This window comes from Eumetopias jubatus, unplaced genomic scaffold, assembly GCF_037043125.1.
Source record: "Eumetopias jubatus isolate StellerSeaLion01/CBP00866 unplaced genomic scaffold, mEumJub1_p1.0 scaffold_2, whole genome shotgun sequence".
Lineage (NCBI taxonomy): Eukaryota > Metazoa > Chordata > Mammalia > Carnivora > Otariidae > Eumetopias > Eumetopias jubatus.
Window position 1 is genome coordinate 32,384,946 of NW_028274808.1, and position 19,636 is coordinate 32,404,581.

The following is a 19,636-nucleotide window of genomic DNA, read 5'->3' on the forward strand; positions in this document are numbered from 1 at the left end:
AAATAATTTTATTTACTTAATTTATTTAATCCTCAGTGAAATTATGTCTCTACTTCAGAGGGCATCACATCTGCTGTAAGAAACATACTTCACAAGAGCAGAATGTCCATATGATGAGATAATTCTACCCTTACTCTAGGGGTGGGAAATTAGGAAATAATTAGCACTACTTTCAACTATTCCTCTATTCTAATGTTCTCAATAAGGTGGATTTTCCTTACCTTTCATTAAAGGAAATTTAAATGCATATTACTGAATGAAATAAGCCAATGTGAAAAGGCCTCATTTTGTATAATCCAACAATATTACTAAATAAAAAGCCAATCTGAAAAGCATAATTCTGTATAATCCAATAATTTTTGCCTATTCTGGAAAAGACAAAACTGTGAAGACAGTAAAAAGGTCAGTTGGTGCCAAGAATTGGTGTAGAGGAAGGATGAATAGATAGAGCACAGATTTTTAGAGGAGAGAAAACACTCTGTAAATTATTATAATAATAGATATACATCATTATAATATTTGTCACAACCCATAGAATATACAACACGAAGAGTAAGTCCTAAAGTAAATTATGGAGTTTGGGTGATTATATGTCAACATAGGTTAATCAGTTTAACAAATGTACCACTCTGGGGAGTGATATTGATAATGGGGGACACTGCATGGGTGGGGCCAGGGAATATTTGGAAATCTCTGTACCTTTCTCAATTTGGGGGTGAACCTAAAACTGCTCTAAAATAATTAAGTCGGGGGCACCTAGGTGGCTCAGTTGGTTAAACTTCTGCCTTAGGCTTAGGTCATGATCTCAGGGTCCTGGGACTGAGCCCCACGTTGGACTCCCTGCTCAGCAGGGAGCCTGCTTCTCCCTCTCCCTCTGCCTGCCATTCCCCCTGCTTGTGTTCTCTCTGTCACTAACTTTCTCTCTCTCTCTGTCAAGTAAATAAATAAAATCTTAAAAAGCCTGGTGATGGGTATTAAAGAGGGCACGTACGGCATACAGCACTGGGTGTTATACGCAAACAATGAATCATGGAACACTACATCAAAAACTAATGATGTAATATATGGTGATTAACATAACATAATAAAAAAATAAAATAAAAAGACAAAAAATAAGTAAAAATAAAATAAAATAATTAAGTCAGGAAAAAATTAAAGAAAAAAAGAAAATTATTGACTTTGGGTGAGAGTGAATTACCATAGTGATGTCCTTGGGGATACAGAATGAAGTCTAATATTAAGAGTACCTAGGATGGTAAATGAAATGGCAGGACACTGTGGAAATTTTATTCTGATTATCTAGAGTTGCTCTGAGAATCAGGAAATAAGCTACAAGCTGAGAGTATTTCAGAGAGAGGAGAAGGTATGAATCATTTTCTAGAACAGTGCTACTTTTTCCTAATCTTTTAGTAATGATAGTAAACTGGTGTGTAGGGACTGTCTGCTAAGATAGCTGGTTATCTGGTCATCTCAAATTGTCATTTTCTCTCTTTGCTGAGATGATTCAAAGACTCACTTTTGCCACTATACTGTTTTCGGAGAACAAGGATCATGCCTTTGTAACGTTGGCACTTCTTTCAGTGTCTGGCAAACAGTGGACATTGAATCAATGTTTACCAAGTCAATAGATATTTTAGGACCTTACTACATTTGTGTATATTGCTGATTTTTTACATATATATTTCTTTCTTTTTTTTTTTTTTTACCATAAACCGTAGTTTACTTTTCTGGGTAAAGGAAAAAAAAGAAACCTTTATAATCAACATCCCACTCGTAAGTAAAAGCGGGAGGGAGAAAACGTGATTGTTTTGAATCTGGCATCTGTGTGTCCTCGCATTTCCTATGCACAGTTTATTGGGTACCACTGCCGTGGCCGGCAAAATACCCAAAAGTAAAAACAAATATCAGGAAGGAAAAAGTATTAACAAAAGGAAGCTCAAAAAGACAGCTTCAGGAGGGTGGGTGGCGCCCCGGGCGCCCGGCCAGGTGGGTCAGTAGAAGCAGACGGTGTGCAGGAAGGCTCTGCTGCTCTTCTCCTCAAACTCCTGAAGCAGCTCATCGATCTCGTTCTCCATGTCCTCTGTGTGCTGAATGCACTGGCACAGCTCGCAGATGAGGAACGCCCCCAGGGTGGCCTCTTCGTGGTTGTCCTGGATGTCCACATTGATCACGTGCACTGGCTGGCAGGTCTCCTGCTCTCTGGAGTTCAGATCTTCCACCACCTGATCGTACACTCTCTCTTCACAGGTGAGGATCAGATCAAACAGGTCTCTGCAGTTCTGGAACCTTTCTGGCTGTGGCTTGATCCTCTTATTTCTGTCCAACATATGTAAGATGCCATTCTGCGTATAGAGTTCTTTGTCCTTCCTAAGGAGATCATTGTACATCTGATCATATGTAGTTTTGAAATCATAAACATTTGGCTTGTCGGGTGCTGGTCCTGGGAGCTTCACATGAGTTCCTGTTCCAAAGGACCGGACACTGAATCCCCGTTTGCTGAGGATGTTGTGCGCCTCCGTGCTCCGGTTCTGGTTGCTCGAGCGCACCACCGCCACCCGCAGCAGCGACGACGGCATAGCGGCGGCCGCACCGACCGCGACGCAACCGCTCCGGGACCCCCACCCAACCGTAGCGCTTCCGCGCGAGCAATATCTACATATATATTTCTTGAGGGTATGTGTCCTGTTAGTCCCAAATACTTCCCGACACTAATTATCCAGCTCTATTTGGATATTTTCTCTCCTAAAATTAAAAAAGAAATTTGCTGTCTTTTAGAGAATATTTTAATGGCCCACACCCTGTAAATATTCACAGTTAGGAATAATGTTTTCACTAACCTCTATCCCAGGGCAGAAATTCCAACTGTTTTTAGTGTACTATCAGCATGAAGCAGTCTGACATGGAGGAAAGAACATACTGTTTTAAAATCAGAGATACTGTAATTGGAAATTATAGTTCTATTTGGAAAGTTATTTTAGTACTTTCATAGCCTGTGTCTACAGTCTGGAATCACACATTAAATGAGATATTATGGTCCAGTTCAAAGTCAGTATATAGTGGGCATTCAATAAATTGCAGCTAAGGAATCCAGTGCTTGAATATTATATTTCTATTTTTAAGACAAGTTGTCACTGAAAGTTGTCCAAATAGAGATCACATGTTACCTTGGACTGTATTTTGTTCAAGGAAGAATCACTTGAGTGGAATTCTATTATTATACAAATGTAAGACTCAGAGTTACCCAATGACCCAGGGAAAAAGACTGTGATCGGATTTTTTTTATGTAGGCTGAAGAAAGCCAATTACATTCGGTAGGTGAGCTTTGGACAAGAAGGCAAGCTAAAGAATATCAATACGCAAATGGATCTCTCTCACTGAAAACCATCGAGGCTTCTATGAGTGTTTGGAACAGAAAAAAACATCATCATATCAGTGAACAAGATAGCTTTAAACTGGTTAGACCAATACTTCACTGATTTCTAAGAGTATAAGCAACAGTAATGAAGCAGCCCTCTAGCAGACTTCCTATGTCCTCCACTGTTCCGCCATGATGCACTGAAGCAGAGTAAGCATCCTCAGATTCAGAGACAATTCTGCCCTACTCTCAAATGGAGATTCAAGTCAGTTGTAATCTGAAAAATGTTTTAATGTGTAACCCTTATTTGATAGTAGCAGTTAATTAGGTTTTAGCTATTACATTATTGTTACTAATAACATTATAATCATTATTAGGTAACAGCTTCATAGAGAAACTCCATGGGGAGAACAGAATGGCCAATATTTACCTCTTATATGTCCCTCGAGTGTCAAAGTTTTCTCTGAAGCTTTTATTTTTTTAAAATCTCAGGCATCCAAGCTTCTGAACCCAACTTCCTACCAATTTTCATGGAACTATTCTATTCTGCTTCTTTTCCAGAATGCTCCATGGAACACACACACACACACACACACACACACACACACACACACACACACAGCAACTGGATACTTTTACTTCCTCTTTAGAGACAATGCCATCATGTCTCACCTTCCTAGAAAAGCCATAAGCTCTTCGTAGGTAGGTACTATTTTATGTTTGATTTATGGTTGGCTCTACATAACATCCAGCACAGTGAGTAGATTTATGATTGATGGATTGGTTAGTTGTGAAAACATATTTTATAGTGGACAGTGAACTCAGGAATTAAGAAAGTTCTCTGTCACAGCTGAAATTTCCAATATCCCAGTGGTGCTAATCGTGACTTTCCCATTGTTTTACTGTGTGACATATCTGTTTCTCATCAGCATTCACCAAGTGCTACTGTTCATGTTTCACTGTTCTTCACGTTGACTTTCATTGCTGTCATCCCCTCACCACCACCACCACCACCACCCCAAAAAGCACACACAGATATTTTTGGTGGTGTAGTACATATATTCTAATTGCTTTTTGGTGTAAAATGGCAAGTCTGTGAAAATTTAGTTTATACAAAGACCAACAAGAAAAAAGGAAGGCAGTTGCCATAAAAGCTTTATTTGACTCATCCTTCCCCCCAACACTAACATTACCTCTTTTGAGCCTTTCCTCTTGCTTTTGTTATTCTATTCTGTGACCACAGCTATATTTAGTACCTTGGACTATCTTCATTCTTAAAAGTGAAGAAAATGTTAATTATGTCAAAGGCTAAGCATCATTTAATTACACATTTTAAAGAATGTTAAAGGCACTGAAAATATTTAACCACCAGGTGAACCTCAGTAAAGTAACGAGGTTAGCAGGACAGTGTTCCAATTCAGTGAGCAGCAAGCTGGATTTAAAGAATGTAAGTGAATGGAAGAGAAAATGTGATTAAAATCTCAGTCCTGCCAATGGTCAATTACTTTTCCCAAAAATATACTAATAGAGTTCTTCAAGCAGTTTATTGTGTCTCTTATCTCCATCATCACCTTTCTTTGGGGGGGCAAATAAGGCCTCTAATATGGTTTCCTAAATCGTTTCTTACTGTTGAAGCAGATGTAAGACTTCAAAAGTTATGTAATTATTATCTGAAAACCAGGTGCTTGAATTTTCTGTCCTGGTTTATCTTCCTTCTAGGAATTTCAGCCCTGAGACTTTCAGCCACCCAATTCTCTGATTCAGACTCGTAATGAACTGAAAAAATTGGTGTGGGTGATTGGGTAAATAGGGTAGAAATAACTCATAAATGGGGGGTATAGTAGGGGAGGATAAAAATTGATATCCAGTTTAAGTCCAAGGTGCAAAGGGCAGGTACTCACCATGATACCCCTATTCTAAAGAAGCTTCTCAAATATCAGACTACCCAGCATCAGTCACCACCCTCATCCATTCTGTTCTAATTCACCAAGTTTATATTTTTAAGTCTTTGATTGTATTATTTATTCATTTCAGTCATTCAGAAACACACATATTTAACACCCCCTCTAAGCCAGTTGTCATGTTAGGGAAAATGATTTTAAAAAATTAGAAGGAGGGGCACCTGGGTGGCTTAGTTGGTTAAGTGTCTGCTTTCAGCTTAGGTCATGATCCCAGTGTCCTGGGATCAAGCCCTGCTAGGGCTCCCTGCTCATCAGGGAGCCTGCCTCTCCCTCTCCTTTTGCCTCTGCCCCTCCCCTGACTCAGGTGCTCCCTCTCTCTCTCTCTCTCTCTCAAATAAATAAATAAAACCTTTAAAAAAAGAAAAAAATTAGAATGTATTATGCTAAGTGAAATAAGTCAGAGGAAGACAAATACCCAAATACTATATCATTACACTTGTATGGAAAATTTAAAAAAAATGAACAAACAAAACAGACTTTTTTTTTAAGATTTTATTTATTTATTGGAGAGAGAGAATGGGAGAGAGAGCATGGGGGGGGGTCAGAGGGAGAAGCAGACTCCCTGCTGAGCAGGGAGCCTGATGCAGGACTCAATCCTGGGACTCCAGGATCAAGACCTGAGCCGAAGGCAGTTGCCTAACCAACTGAGCCACCCAGGTGCCCACAAAACAGACTAAAATACAGAGAACTAATGGCTGCCAGAGGGGAGTTGAGGGTGTATGGGTGAAATAGATAAAGGAGATTAAGAGGTACAAACTTCCAGTTATAAATAAGTCACAAAGATGAAAAGTATAGCATAGGGAATATAGTCAATAATATTGTAATTATTTTGTATGGTGATAGATTATGACTACACTTACTGTGGTGAATGTTGAGTAATGTATAGAATTGTTAGATTATTATATTGTACACCTGAAACTAATATAACATTGTATGTTAATTATACTTCAGTAAAAAAATAGAACATAACATTAGGGTAAAAACAGTGTTTTCAACAAATGATGGTGGGAAAACTGGACAACAGTATGCAAAGGACTGAAACTGGACCACCTTCTTCCACCATATACAAAAATAAACTCAAAGTGGATTAAAGACCTAAATATGAGACCTGGAAACATAAAATTCCTAAAACAAAACATAGACAGCAATCTCTTGGACATTGCCCTTAGCAACATATTTATGAACATGTCAGGCAAAGGCAGCAAAAGCAAAAATAAACTATTGGAACTATGCCGAAATAAAAAGCTTGTGCACAGAAAAGGAAACCATCAATAAAACAAAGGCAACCTAGTGAATGGAAGAAAATATTTGTAAATGATATATCCAATAATGGGTTAAATATAAAGAATATATAAATATATAGTATATATTTTAATATATCATATAATATATATAAAGAATTTATACAACTCAACAGCAAAAATCAATCCCATTTAAAAATGTACAAAGGACCTGAATAGACACTTTTCCAAAGAAGACATACAGATAGCCAGCAGACACATGAAAATATGCTCAACAGCACTAATCATCAGGGAAATGCAAATCAAAACCACAGTGAGATATCATCTTATACCTGTCAGAATGGCTAGTATCAAAAAGACAAGAATTAACAAGTGTTGTTACAGATGTGGCAAAAAGGGAACTCTCCTGCACTCTTGGGAATATAATTTGGTACAACCACTGTGGAAAACAGTAAGGAGCTTCCTCAAAAAAATTAAAAGTAGAGATACCACATAATCCAGTAATTCCACTACTGGGTATTCAACCAAAGAAAACAAAAACACTAATTCAAAAAGATACATGCACCTCTATGTTTATTGCAGCATTATTTATAATACTCAAGGTATGGAAGCAACTCAAGTGCCCGTCAATAGATGCATCACTGAAGATGTGGTATATATACATTGGAATATTACTCTGACATAAAGAAAAATGAGATCTTGCCATTTGTGACAACATGGATGGACCTAGAGGGTATTATATTAGGTGAAAAAAGACAGAGGACAAATACCGTATGATTTCACTGATATGTGGAATCTAAAAAACAAAACAAATGAACAAACAGAATCGAGACTCTTAAATCCAGAAAAAAATTGGTGGTTGCCAGAGGGAAGGTGAAGTGTGATAGGCAAAAGAGAAAAAGGGAATTGAAGCTACAAACTTCCAGTTATAAAATAAGTCACAAAGATGAAAAGTACAGCATAGGGAATATATAGTCAATAATATTGTAATGATGTTGTGTGGTGACAGATGGTGACTATACTTATCATGGTGAGTATTAACAACAATAAAAAAATGAAATAGCGTATGATCCTTTCTTAAAAGACTCACACCGTCTTCCTGGGGTACATTCATATAAACAAACCAAAGCCTACACCTAATTCAGTGGAGCATAGAAGAAAGAATACCCAATTGTATGTAGGGTAACCAGCAAAAGCATCACAGATGCATAGAGCTTGAACTTTGGCACAATAAGTGAACAATAAGGAACACACACCCATAGAGAACAACAGGAATGAATGCACAATGGTATAAAAGAAAATGGCACCTCCAAGGAATGCATTTGTTGTGATGGCAGCAATACAGAGTGCATACAGGAAGGGCAGCAATTACAATAATTGAAACTAAAAAAAAAAAAAAAAAGTAGGTTGGGCACAGGCCATAATAAGATTATTTCACTGATGGGAAGCTACTGAAGAAGAATTTTGTAAAAGGAAATTATGTGATGATAGGGGCACCTGGGTGGCTCAGTCATTTAAGCGTCCGCCTTTGGCTCAGGTCATGATCCCAGGGTCCTGCTCAGCTGGGAGCCTACTTCTCCCTCTCCCTCTGCCTGCTGCTCCCCCTGCTTGTGCTCTCTCCCTCTCTCCCTCTATCTCGGTCAAATAAATAAATAAAATCTTAAAAAAAAAGAAATTATATGATGGTTTAAGTAAGACCCACGTCAAGGAAACTAATAAGAAGATCATCCCAGTAGCTGTGAAAAGAGAAGATAAAAGCCTTTGAAAAGGCAATGGCAATGATTATTGAGAAGAGGGAAGAGGTTGAAGAGATATTGGAAGTTAAAAGAGACCTAACTGAGTCATACAAAAAGATGAAAAGAAGACTACAGGGACTTCCTGGTTTCTGATGGGCTTCTAGGTAGCTTAGATTCTTTAATAAAATTGACAATATAGAAGGATGCACAAGCTTGAGTGGAAAAGATAGCATTCCGATTTGATTATGTTTATTTGGAGTTATTTGTGGGATTCCCCAGGCATTGGCACCCATATATGCCTGTAATTCAGGAAAGTGTTCTGGTCTGGAAACTTGGATGTAAGAGCCATCACCAGACAGGCACTAATAGAAGCTGTGTCTTTGTATGAGAAAGCATTCAAGGTTTTTACTAACCCACCTCAACCTACAGTTCTAGCATCATCTATGGCATTTTTCTAATCAATTCCTTTCCTACAGAGAGCACATATTGATACTATTGCATTTTCCTAAAAAGTCCTCTTCCTCTTTCTTGACTCCCAACATGTTATGTTTCCTTTAAATTAAACCTGAGACCTTGGGGCACCTGCGTGGCTCAGACGGTTAAGTGTCTGCCTTCAGTTCAGGTCATCATCTCTGGGTCCTGGGATCGAGCCCCACATCTGGCTCCCTGCTCAGCAGGGACTCTGCTTCTCCCTCTCCCTCCGCCCCTCCCCCCACTTGTGTTCTCTCTCTCACACTCACTCTCTCTCAAATGAATAAATAAATTCTTTAAAACAGAAAAAAAAAAAAACTTGAGTCCCTCTTAGCCTGGGAACCCTTTCCTGGATAATTCAGTCTCACTAATGCTTTCACTCCTTCTTTCTAATTCCTATAGGATATACTGCCTATCTCAACTATTAGTTAATTATATCCTAGTTAGCATTAATTTATAACTTATAATAATTTATATTTATGTATAATATAACACATATTCATAATATACATGTAAATACTTCTGTTTTACAAACTTATTATTTTTGCAAGCAATGGATTATAGCCTTTATGGTTGTTTGTAATGTACCATATCACATACATAATTGGTATGCAACAGTATCTGCTGCAAGTTTTATAATATACATGTTGTAACAACTATACTACTAATAGTGCTTAGAAGACTCCTACAAACTGTTCTGAGGTTCAAGTGAAATTTATGAAAAGTAAATGCTTTGTAATTGTAGAGCATTTTAAAATTTGAGAAAGATTATTGGTATATTAATTAAATGGTAAGTATGCAAAATTACATACGTTATTATATCCTCTATGCACAATGAATGATTACAAGAAGTTTTGGATCACCTTACATGCCAAGCCTTGTGAAATACTGCTTCAGAGTCTTAGATTGTTGGCCTTTAATAGTAGAACCCCTATTTTATGATGAGGGAAATGTTTGTGTTCTAAACTCACAAAACAGAAGAACAATTCTAGGATCATAGTTGTTCTAGAGAATGTCATGTTATTTTCTTCTTATACTTCCTTAGAATTATGTTTTTAAAAAAGATGTCCATTTGCACACATTCTTTAGAGGAATGTAGAAATGACCATACAAAACAACTCTTAAAAATAAGAGTTGGAAGTTTATACCCAGCTTCTAGACTTTAGTAATAAAGACAGTGTAGTATTGACATCAAGAAAGGAAACTACAGAATGATGGAAGTGAATAAGCTATCCAAAAATAAACTCACACTCATATGGTCAATTGCTTTTTCATTAAGATACCAAGAGAATTTATGGGAAAAGCTTTCAACAAATGGTGCTGGAACAATTGGATACCCATATGCAGGAAATGAACCTTAATCCTAACCTCATAGCTTAAACAAAAATTGAATAAAAATTGAACATAGGCTTAACTGTAAGAATTTAAAATCTAAAATTCCTAAAAGAAAACAGAGGAGAAAATATTAGAGATCTTGGGGTTGATAATTTTTTAAATAGGATGCAAAAATTATGAACTATAAATGAAAAAATCAATAATTTGGACTTCATCAAAATTTGAAAAACTTGCTCTTCAGAAGATACTGTGATAATAGTGAAATAACAATCCAGAAAATGAGAAACTATTTGCAAACATATATCTGAGAAAGGCTTTGAGTCTAGACTAAATAAAGAATATTTACAACTCAATGTTAAGAAGATAAGCAACCCCAATTTTTTACATAGGCAAAAATAATTGAAGAGACATTCCACAAAGATGTGAATGGCAAGTATGAGAAAAGATGCTCAAATCATCAGTCACTAAGAAAGCACAAATTCTGCTTGCAACTAGATATTACTACCTACCCACTGAATGTTTAAAGTTAAAAATAATGATCTTACCAGTTGTTGGTGAGAACGTGGGACAATTAGAACTCTCATTCACTGCTGGTGGGGATGTAAAATGATTCAACGACTCTGGAAAATGTTTAACAGTTCCTTAAAAAGCTAATCATAGGTATAATATACAAGACAGATAATCAGCTTTAGATATTTACCCAAAATAAATGAAAATATATGTCTAAACAAAGATATGTACATGAATTTCCACAGCACTTTTATTTGTAATAGAAAAACTAGAAACAAGTTGTCCATCAATATGTGAATGAATAAACAATTTACAGTATCTTCATACAATGGAATATTAGTCGACAAGGAATAAATTATTGATATACACAACACTGAATTTATCTCAAATAGTTATGCTGAGTAAATAAACTAAATAGAGTTCATACTGGATGTTTCCATTTATATAAAATTCTAGAAAAAGCAAACAGAACTCTAGTGACAGAAATCATATCAGTTGTCAGGGCTGGGGTAGGGGAGCGGAGGAGGAAGAGAGAGAAAGACAGAGGCATAAGACAATTTTTGGGGGTGATAGATATGTTCATTTTCTTGAGTGGAAGGTGAATAGATGGCAAATTTATCAAACTGTACACTTTAAATATAGGAGTTTATCAAACATCAATTATACCTCAATAAAACGATAAAAAAAACATTAAAAGCCAAATGTCTACTTCAGACAAAAAACATGCATATTTTTATACCTTCTTGAGAAAGTAGAAATCGCTGCCAGAACTTCAGCTATATTAACAAAAACACCTACTTTGCTTCATATTTCTCTTATTGGTCCTCCTAAAATCCCCACTTTCATGCTCCATATAGTGTTGGGTCAGTGGAAGAAGAAAGCCAGTGTTCCATCTAGGGACCAGGAAAGACATGTATCTGTCTCTCCAGCCTTACACACTGCACATCAGGGCTCAGTACGGCATTGTGTTTGGTGAAAATTTTGCTATGTCAATAAAGCAGGAAGCATTTCTTCTCACCAATATTGATCAAAAAAAATTCTTTGACAAACTCCTTTTGTTTGAGACCAGACCTTTACTGCTATATACTAGAAGTCACTCCACACAGTAGGACCTATATGAGACACTTTTATCATCCCCTTCATGAAGTGAATCCTGAACCTTTTCTTGCCATCTGGAATTACATTTTCCAACACCTGTGTGTTTCCAGGTATATCTACAGATTGTAGAGATGTATCATACTGACCACAATAAAAATTACAACAGAAAGTTACAAAGACAGAATGAGTTATCGCTGTAAGAACTCTGAGTTTAGTTCAGTTGAAGATGGAATGTGCTATATATCCAAGAATTACGGAGCTTAGTCTTCCTTGGAGGAAAAGAAACTTACCAAAAGAGAATGAGAACTGGCTACTTGCCTTCACCAGGCTTTTCCAGTATCATGCACTGAGAGGATCACTTGCAGACTGAATTATGAGCCAACTCTGACCATTGGTAGCAGTATATCAAGAGATACCTTCCCACCATCAAAGAGCAGTGAGCCTGGAATTTCTTTCTGCATTAAATTTGGTGTCAACTTTGAACACGTGTGTAGTCACTGAGTTGTAGCTTCCCATTACCCATCTATAAACAGTATGCCTATTCCTAGGGTTTGGTTTTCTGAATTGTCTGATTACATTTCAATTCACTTCAATGAATAGTCACTAAATCCTACTTTGTGCATTGAATTTTGTTAAGTCAAGGGACCACAGGGATAAATACAGACTGAAAACTCACTAGTACATGAAAATAGAAATCTAAGAAATGCATGGACCTTGATCCCAAGGAACTCCTCTAAAATGGGAGACTGATCACCAAGTTTCTTACTAATGCTGGTCACATACCTACTTATTGATCGGTTCCACACATCTCCTCCTGGGGCCACTTTCTTTTACTGACCCAAAATTCTTGTTACTATACCAGGGATCATCTTGGTCTCCTTGGGTACTGATCCACAATGTGTGTTTTCCAAAAGTTTGGACACTGTAGTTTGAATAACTGGCAACCCATCTTGGGATCATCCCTTCAGTTAATTACTAGTACAGTCTATTCCTGCCTTCTTTATCTTCCCTAGCAGCTTGCTATAATATTCCATGAATCTTTGTACCCAAGCCTGACACGCTAAGAAATTCTAGTCAATATTAGCTCCAAATATCATTATGACTCACTTTAATATTCAAATATTGTCCTTGACTTACCAGAAATTCAGGGAGGGCATCCAAAGTAAGTGCAAATATCAAGGATCAAGAACTTGAATGCCAGGCAGAGGCAAAAGAGACCATGATTTTATCCAAATGTTACACTAGAATAATTTGGGCATTGTAGAGAATGATCAAGAAAACTCTAACTTTTCCAGAATAGTGGAATCTGGCCTTGCTCTTTGACACAATAAAAGAAAGGAAATCATAGGCAGGGAGATGTCAAAGAAAGGGTTAAATCTACAGCAACTGATTCTAAAGACAAAGGAGGGGTTTTGATCAGGTGCATAGGAGAAAACTTTGGTAAAGATAAGGGATACAGGTTTATGTGATGTCATAATAGGAAGAGAGAACAGGAAGGACACTGATATGTATTGAGATGTTGAAGAAAGTAAAGAAACTCAAGTCAGAAGTTTTCAATTCTGCCAGTATCATAACTGTAGTTAGAACCTTCAGGTGACATGTGTAGGGGTGGCAACCTAAGGAAATTAACAATGTGGAATAATGTGGAGCAGTGGCTGTGGGGGATGCTTTGTTGCATCCCTCCACATATAAATAAATAGATCAAGGATTACTGAGCAGCACGGAAGGCCTGGCTGTGTTTACTTAGCATGAAATTGCAGTGGACCCAATTATTTCAGTTTTGTGACTTTCTTTGTCCACTGCTGGCAGCTCAGCAGAAAGAGTTGAGAATGCTTGATGGGGTTATCCTGAGTTAGGGATCTATAAACTAAACTAGACAGAAGGTTGGGAGTGGTGGTAGAGAATTCTAACATGTTAATGAGATGTCACTGAATTGTCCGACCATAGGTTCCAGGCTTTATAGGAAGGCAAGTGGATTCAGAGAGAATTGCGGGACTATAAGAAATGGGAAAGTTTCAGGGATTCACATTTATGAAGACTGAGAAAAGTATTTCAGAAGAATAAAGAATTAGAACAAGGACCTTATAAAAAGATGATAGTCACCAAAAAATAAATAAATAAATAAATAAATAAATAAATAAATAAAAGCATCCCAGAGATCCCAGACTGCATGAAAATGAGGTCTATTAGGCAGCCTTACTGTTATGTATGTGTTATGAAATAGAAGGAATGTAAAGGTCAAGACAATCACAAAAAAAGAGGAGATGGGTAAGCAAGATGCTATGCCCATTACGAAAGACAGGGCAACACCATGGATGTTGATCGATGAATGTGGTGGATGTCTTCAGTCGAAAATGGCATAAACTTCAAAAGTAAACACGTTATTGAGTAAAGCCATAGTCTGGAAGTAGCCATAGCATGAGACAGGTTAAAAACAAAGTCTGACTCCATCAACTTGTCTCAAGAATTGTCAAGCAAGAGAACAAAGAATTTGGTAAGGAATTCAGGAAAAGGAAGCCATTGGAGAAAGGCAATTTTCAATTAAAGCTAAGAGCTAGAAAGAGCACAAACAGAAAAGTCTCAAATCAGAGGGAAATTTCCTTGCTTACAGTACCACAAAGTTTCCATGTAGGAGGGGAGATGGAAAATGTGGGGGGCTCCTAAGGCAAGAAAACTTGAACCTGAAAAAAATTGGGAGCGCAGAAGACAGGAAGGAAAGGATTTGTTCCTGCAACAGCAAGTGTTGATATTTGGCATGAAAGGAGTGTTGTTGAAGAATAAGTGAAATTAGCTCTTCTCAACAATTCTTTGCTAAATTCCTTACACTTTCATATTACTACTTAAGGATAGTACTTTAATATTGAAAAATAAATCATTGAAGTTGGTGGAAAAAAGAAGGTAAAAAGTAATGTGAGAAATAAATTTAGAATTCAATCAATTCCTACAGTACAGAAAGTGAATTTAATGAAGTTAAATAACCTGTCTCAACTTCCTCGGCTTGGAACTAGAATTCACATCTTTTAACCATCTGCCCCTAATTAACTGTCAGTCAAACAGACTCGTATTTTTGCCCCATCTCTACTATTACTGAGTTTTTTGCTTTGTTTTTAATCACACTACCTGCTCTTTTTCTTTTATTATTATTATTTTTTTTTTTACATAATAAGTCACACAAAAAGGCAGAGTGCTTGAATCTCCCTGTGTCTCTTGGTGGTAGGTGAACTCAACCTGACACCATACGCTAGCAATACTGCATGCGGTTTCATTTCTTTTCTCAAGCAGAATGGCAGGATGGACTTTTAAATCTGAGTTCAAAATTCTTACATTTCCACTGACAACTTTTGTCAAAATAAAATTGCACACAGCTACAGGGTTTTCATTCTAGCCTGTGCTTTCCCTTTTATTTCTCATATTATTTCCCTGTGAAATAGTATGTAAAACATTAACAGACTTTGCTCTTGACAAATGTTTGAACTGTATCAAGTCAGTTCCTCTTTCTGGGTCACTAAGTCATTTCTATGTGCAATGAAGAAGTTGTACTACACTATTCCTCAAGCCATAAAAGCAGATATAAGAATTTTCTATGAAACTCTTCATCTTTCCTATGCTCTCTTCCCTTTCTCCACAAAGCGTCAGAATTTTCCCCAATCTCCATGGGTTCAAAAGCCTGTTTAGTTCTGAAATGTGTAGCAGACAGAATCTGCCCTAACATCATGCTACAGTAATAAATAGCCCCCAAATTGAAATTTATATCCAAAGGGGCACAAAGTTTCAGTTATGCAGGACCTGTACTTAACCATACTACATGTGTAATGAAAGTTTGGTAAGAGGGCATATCTTAAGTAGTTTTATCACAAAAGAAAAGAAAAAGGTAATTTTGTGAAGTGACGTCTATGTTAATTAGTTTGATTGTGGCAAGTATTTCACAATGTATATGAATATCATCGAAACATCAAGTTGTATACCTTAAAAGTATACAATTTTTATGTGTCAATTATAACTCAATAAAAATGAAGTTAGTCATTCATACAAAGTCCACTGTGAGTCTGAATGAATCCCAGATTAACATTTTTCCTTGTGAAAGCTCAGCATTCCAGACAGGTTGGATCTCACGGTGCCTCTACATCAGCACACACTATCAAATCCTGGGTGACTAAATAGTCAAGCATTGAAAATGAAATGCCTTACAATTGGGTTTATACTTACTAATGCTGTAGGCAGAAATTGGTAGGTCTGAGAAGTTCCAAAGTGGAGAACCTCCAGAATAAGATATCTGGGAAAGTGTTGGGAATGTGAGAGAGTATCGGGTCTGGAGATGCCAGGGACTCACGTACAGTAATCAGAACACTCGAGTATTTACCTGAGAAGTTTGCCAAAGTCCTTGCTTGGAGCAATGGTGGCGAGTGGAATATGAAAGGTATGCCTGGTGGCAGTAAAAGGAATGATTTTGCTATTGCTGTATAGGCCCTTAACTAAGAATTTATAAATTAAAGCATCAGCTTATATACATCAATCATTTGCTAAGTGACAAGTTTCAGTAAGTTTTTACTTACTGAAATTAATCAATTACCTGAAAGATAATTGATTTCGATGTTTTGAACTATATCCTTTCTATTGCTGATAAATTCAGTACTATAGTGACTGGCAAAAACTTAATGATTATGTTTATAATCAGGTAACTCCAACAATTGAATTAGACCCTACCACTTCATTACCAGCACAACGTAGGCTAAGCATTCTGCTACCTGAACAGATTTCTGCAAAGATACTGCCAAAAGTCGTGCTTCTCATTTCCTCCCCCTTGACAAGAGACATCAGGTATATTATGAAGTGTGGCTGATTTTTATCCACTGTGTTAAACAAAGCACTTTTTGTTACCTCAATCATACTCTGTTCCTTCATGGGAAACACTCAGCATGACTCATGGTACCTGCTGGTGCTCATTACCTTGGACTGTGTAAGAGGTAAAATAAAAATGATCAGATTTAAAGGGCCAGAAGTAATAAGGAAGCAGAAGGAAAATCATCTGGAATAAATGATTGTGTGAGGACATGGCACATGCCCAGTAGCTAAGTGTTGAGCTTTGGAGTGCTTCCAGGCTCCCACGTCACATAAGGGCAAAACAAAATTTCCTACATTCCAAGCAGTAGGAAACAAATCAGTGACCCTGCAGGGAGAAATGCTCATGATTGCTCTGGTACTTACATCTAGAAGTGATAAGCAGATGAGTCAAAATCATTGCAGGATATTGAGAATACTTTACTACTAACAGGTGAACATAAAGTTTAGTATCCAGGCTGGGATAAAGGAGACAGTGTTAACTAATAGAGCCATAAAAAATATTCACAGCTGGAGGCTACTCAGATATGTGATTCACTTTTCTTTTACCAATGAAGTCAAAATGCTTTTGAAAAATTTGGAGACTGAAATTCTGGACCGGCTCCTTGTGGAACAATGTGTCACTCTCTATACCTGAGAGGTACAGCTCCAGGAGACTACAAAGCTTGCACTCGAATTTGGGAATTTCCTAAGTGTGGTGGCCCTTGTTGGGAGCCTTTAACTGCTGCAGTAATAGCCCCTTTTCATCAATTTGTCATTTTTTTCTGGCAATTTTAGAGGATTATCCATCACTTTCATGGGGGAGGGGAGCAGATGTATCATCTCAGGCAGTTTTATAATCTACAATTTCCTTATCTATTAGGCTCTTCCGTCGTTGATCTAGGTTAGGGATTCCCAAACATTTTAATACAAGAATCACTTGGAGAGATAAAACTTTTATACCAATGCCTGGGATTGCCTCCAGTAGTTTTGGGTGGGATCTGGAAGTCTAAATTTTTTAACAATGACTCAGCTGATTCCTATGTAGGTGCTCCAAGGATCACACTTTGGGAAACACCTCCCATGAATCACCAAGTCTGCAGAACCCATTGCTTAGGAATAACCATGGCTAGGGCTCTGCTGAATACAAATTTGGAATTAGGTTTAGAGGAGAGCTGAAGAAGAAAAGATAGATTAACAAGAAATTTTACCATAAGTCCATGATGCATCTATCTCCAGTGCATGAGCTGGCTATCCCTACAGTGAGAAGCAAGTCTCGTTTTTGATGACTAGAAAAGAACTCAAGAGCAAGTTCCTAGGAAAATGGAGTTTCCTAACAACTTAAATCCATTCATTCTAGTGGTCAGAATCTTACCCATTTCCAGTAACCACGATCATTCTGGAAGGTAAAATGATCTGTCTTCTCACTGAGATCTGCAATCTCAAAATAGTAGCTCTACTCCTCTCTGTTTGTGGCCTGGAAATCCCAGAGGAGAGTGTCGCTCACTGATGCTGTTTTTTACTTAAGGAAAGGCATACCAATACATTTTGATATAGTTTCAGGGTCACTGCTATCGAGTCCCCTAAATTTCCACTTTTGACCAGCATGAGGTCTAAGTCTGAAGAGGAAACCTGTGATCATTCAGTGCATTGCTAAACAACTGTATATCATGTAGTTGACTTTGTTCCCTATCTCACATACTCGTGCACATATAAAAAATAGACCTACTGTAAAAAATCACATGCAAAATTGATATTTTATAAATGTTTCATGGTAAAATGGATGAGTGGAACTATTACATTATGTACAAAACACCAGTTTTAAAAAATTCTATTTTCCCAAACAATTTAATAAACCACCAGTTTATGCAACCCACTAAACAAAGTCCTCTGATACTAGTATTTAGGAGAACCAAACCATTTCTGAAACTCAAAACTATATGAAGAACATCTCTTTTAAGAAGTGGACCTTGTCATTCGTTAGGCTTTCAAACCCTGCCTGCCTCTGTGAATTAACAAAACGATGTTTTGGTTCTTTTTAGCCACCCAGCTCCTCTTTCCTTTAGAATCTAAGATAAATCAAAATGGGAAATATTTTTGGCTTCTGAATTGATTAACTGCTTAACCAACATTTACAGAAGGTATCCATTAGGATCTATGGGAACAATTTCTTAAAATAAGTACTTACAAGTTGCTTTCTATTTGCCCAAAGTGATCCTTCCCCTTCAAGTATAGTGAGGTGACTGAATGTCAGAGCTATTTCTTTGATGGCTAATAATGAGCCTTGCTCTAAGGGCACTGGCTTGGTCCATTTTCGATGACATTCCTGAGTAATACATCATGTCTGACACTTAACCCTTTTACAATTCAGTGGAAACACAGGCCCCTGCTGTTTTAATGCCTATAGGAGAATCAAATGTGCTCAGGGATGTAATCACTCCTTCTTAGGAGAAGAATTCGCCTTCAAATAACCTGTTTTTAATGTTTTTCAAAAGCTTGCAGCTCAGAGTAGGTAAACCTGTCAGTAAATTGCTTGTATTAAAATTTAATTGTATTATTTTTACAGAATAGTGGGTTACTTCATGCACTTGGCTTTCTTCTACACCAAATATGGGAACACGAGAAGCAGAAGTCACAGAGATAAAAACAAAATCTTGGAATAGTACAGTGTAATAGGAATTTAGAGATAATGGTGTCTACGCTCATTTTACAAATGAAAAAAGTGAGGTCCAGAGAGGTGTGTCTCTGCTATTGCAGTATGTCACATTTTCTAATAACTCTCTTTTCTCTCTCTTCCTGGAAACTTCAGCTTTCTTTCTTCCATGTGACTGGCTTCTACATACTCTAAGCAGCAACTCAATGCTGCAAGTCCGTAGCACTTTGTTCTTATGATATACCGCTAACAGTATTTTATGAATTGGCTGCACATCTATCTCTTTAGGGGCAGGGCCTTCATTGTCTTTTTAGTCTCAGTTCCAACTACAATGCATTGTACAGAGAAGTTACTAAAAAAAAAAAAAAATCGGAGTAACTTGCTCAAGTTCACACAAGTAGCCATGAAAATGGCCACTGGTTTGTTTTTGTTTTTATTTTTAAACTCTCTCCACCTAG

At 37.2% G+C, this 19,636-nt stretch overlaps 1 pseudogene; it reads right to left on the reverse strand.

Moving 5' to 3' along the window:
- Positions 1 to 1,713: 1,713 nt before the first annotated feature.
- LOC114198154 (RNA polymerase II subunit A C-terminal domain phosphatase SSU72 pseudogene) lies at positions 1,714 to 2,617 on the reverse strand (annotated as a pseudogene).
- Between the last annotated feature and the right edge of the window lie 17,019 nt (positions 2,618 to 19,636).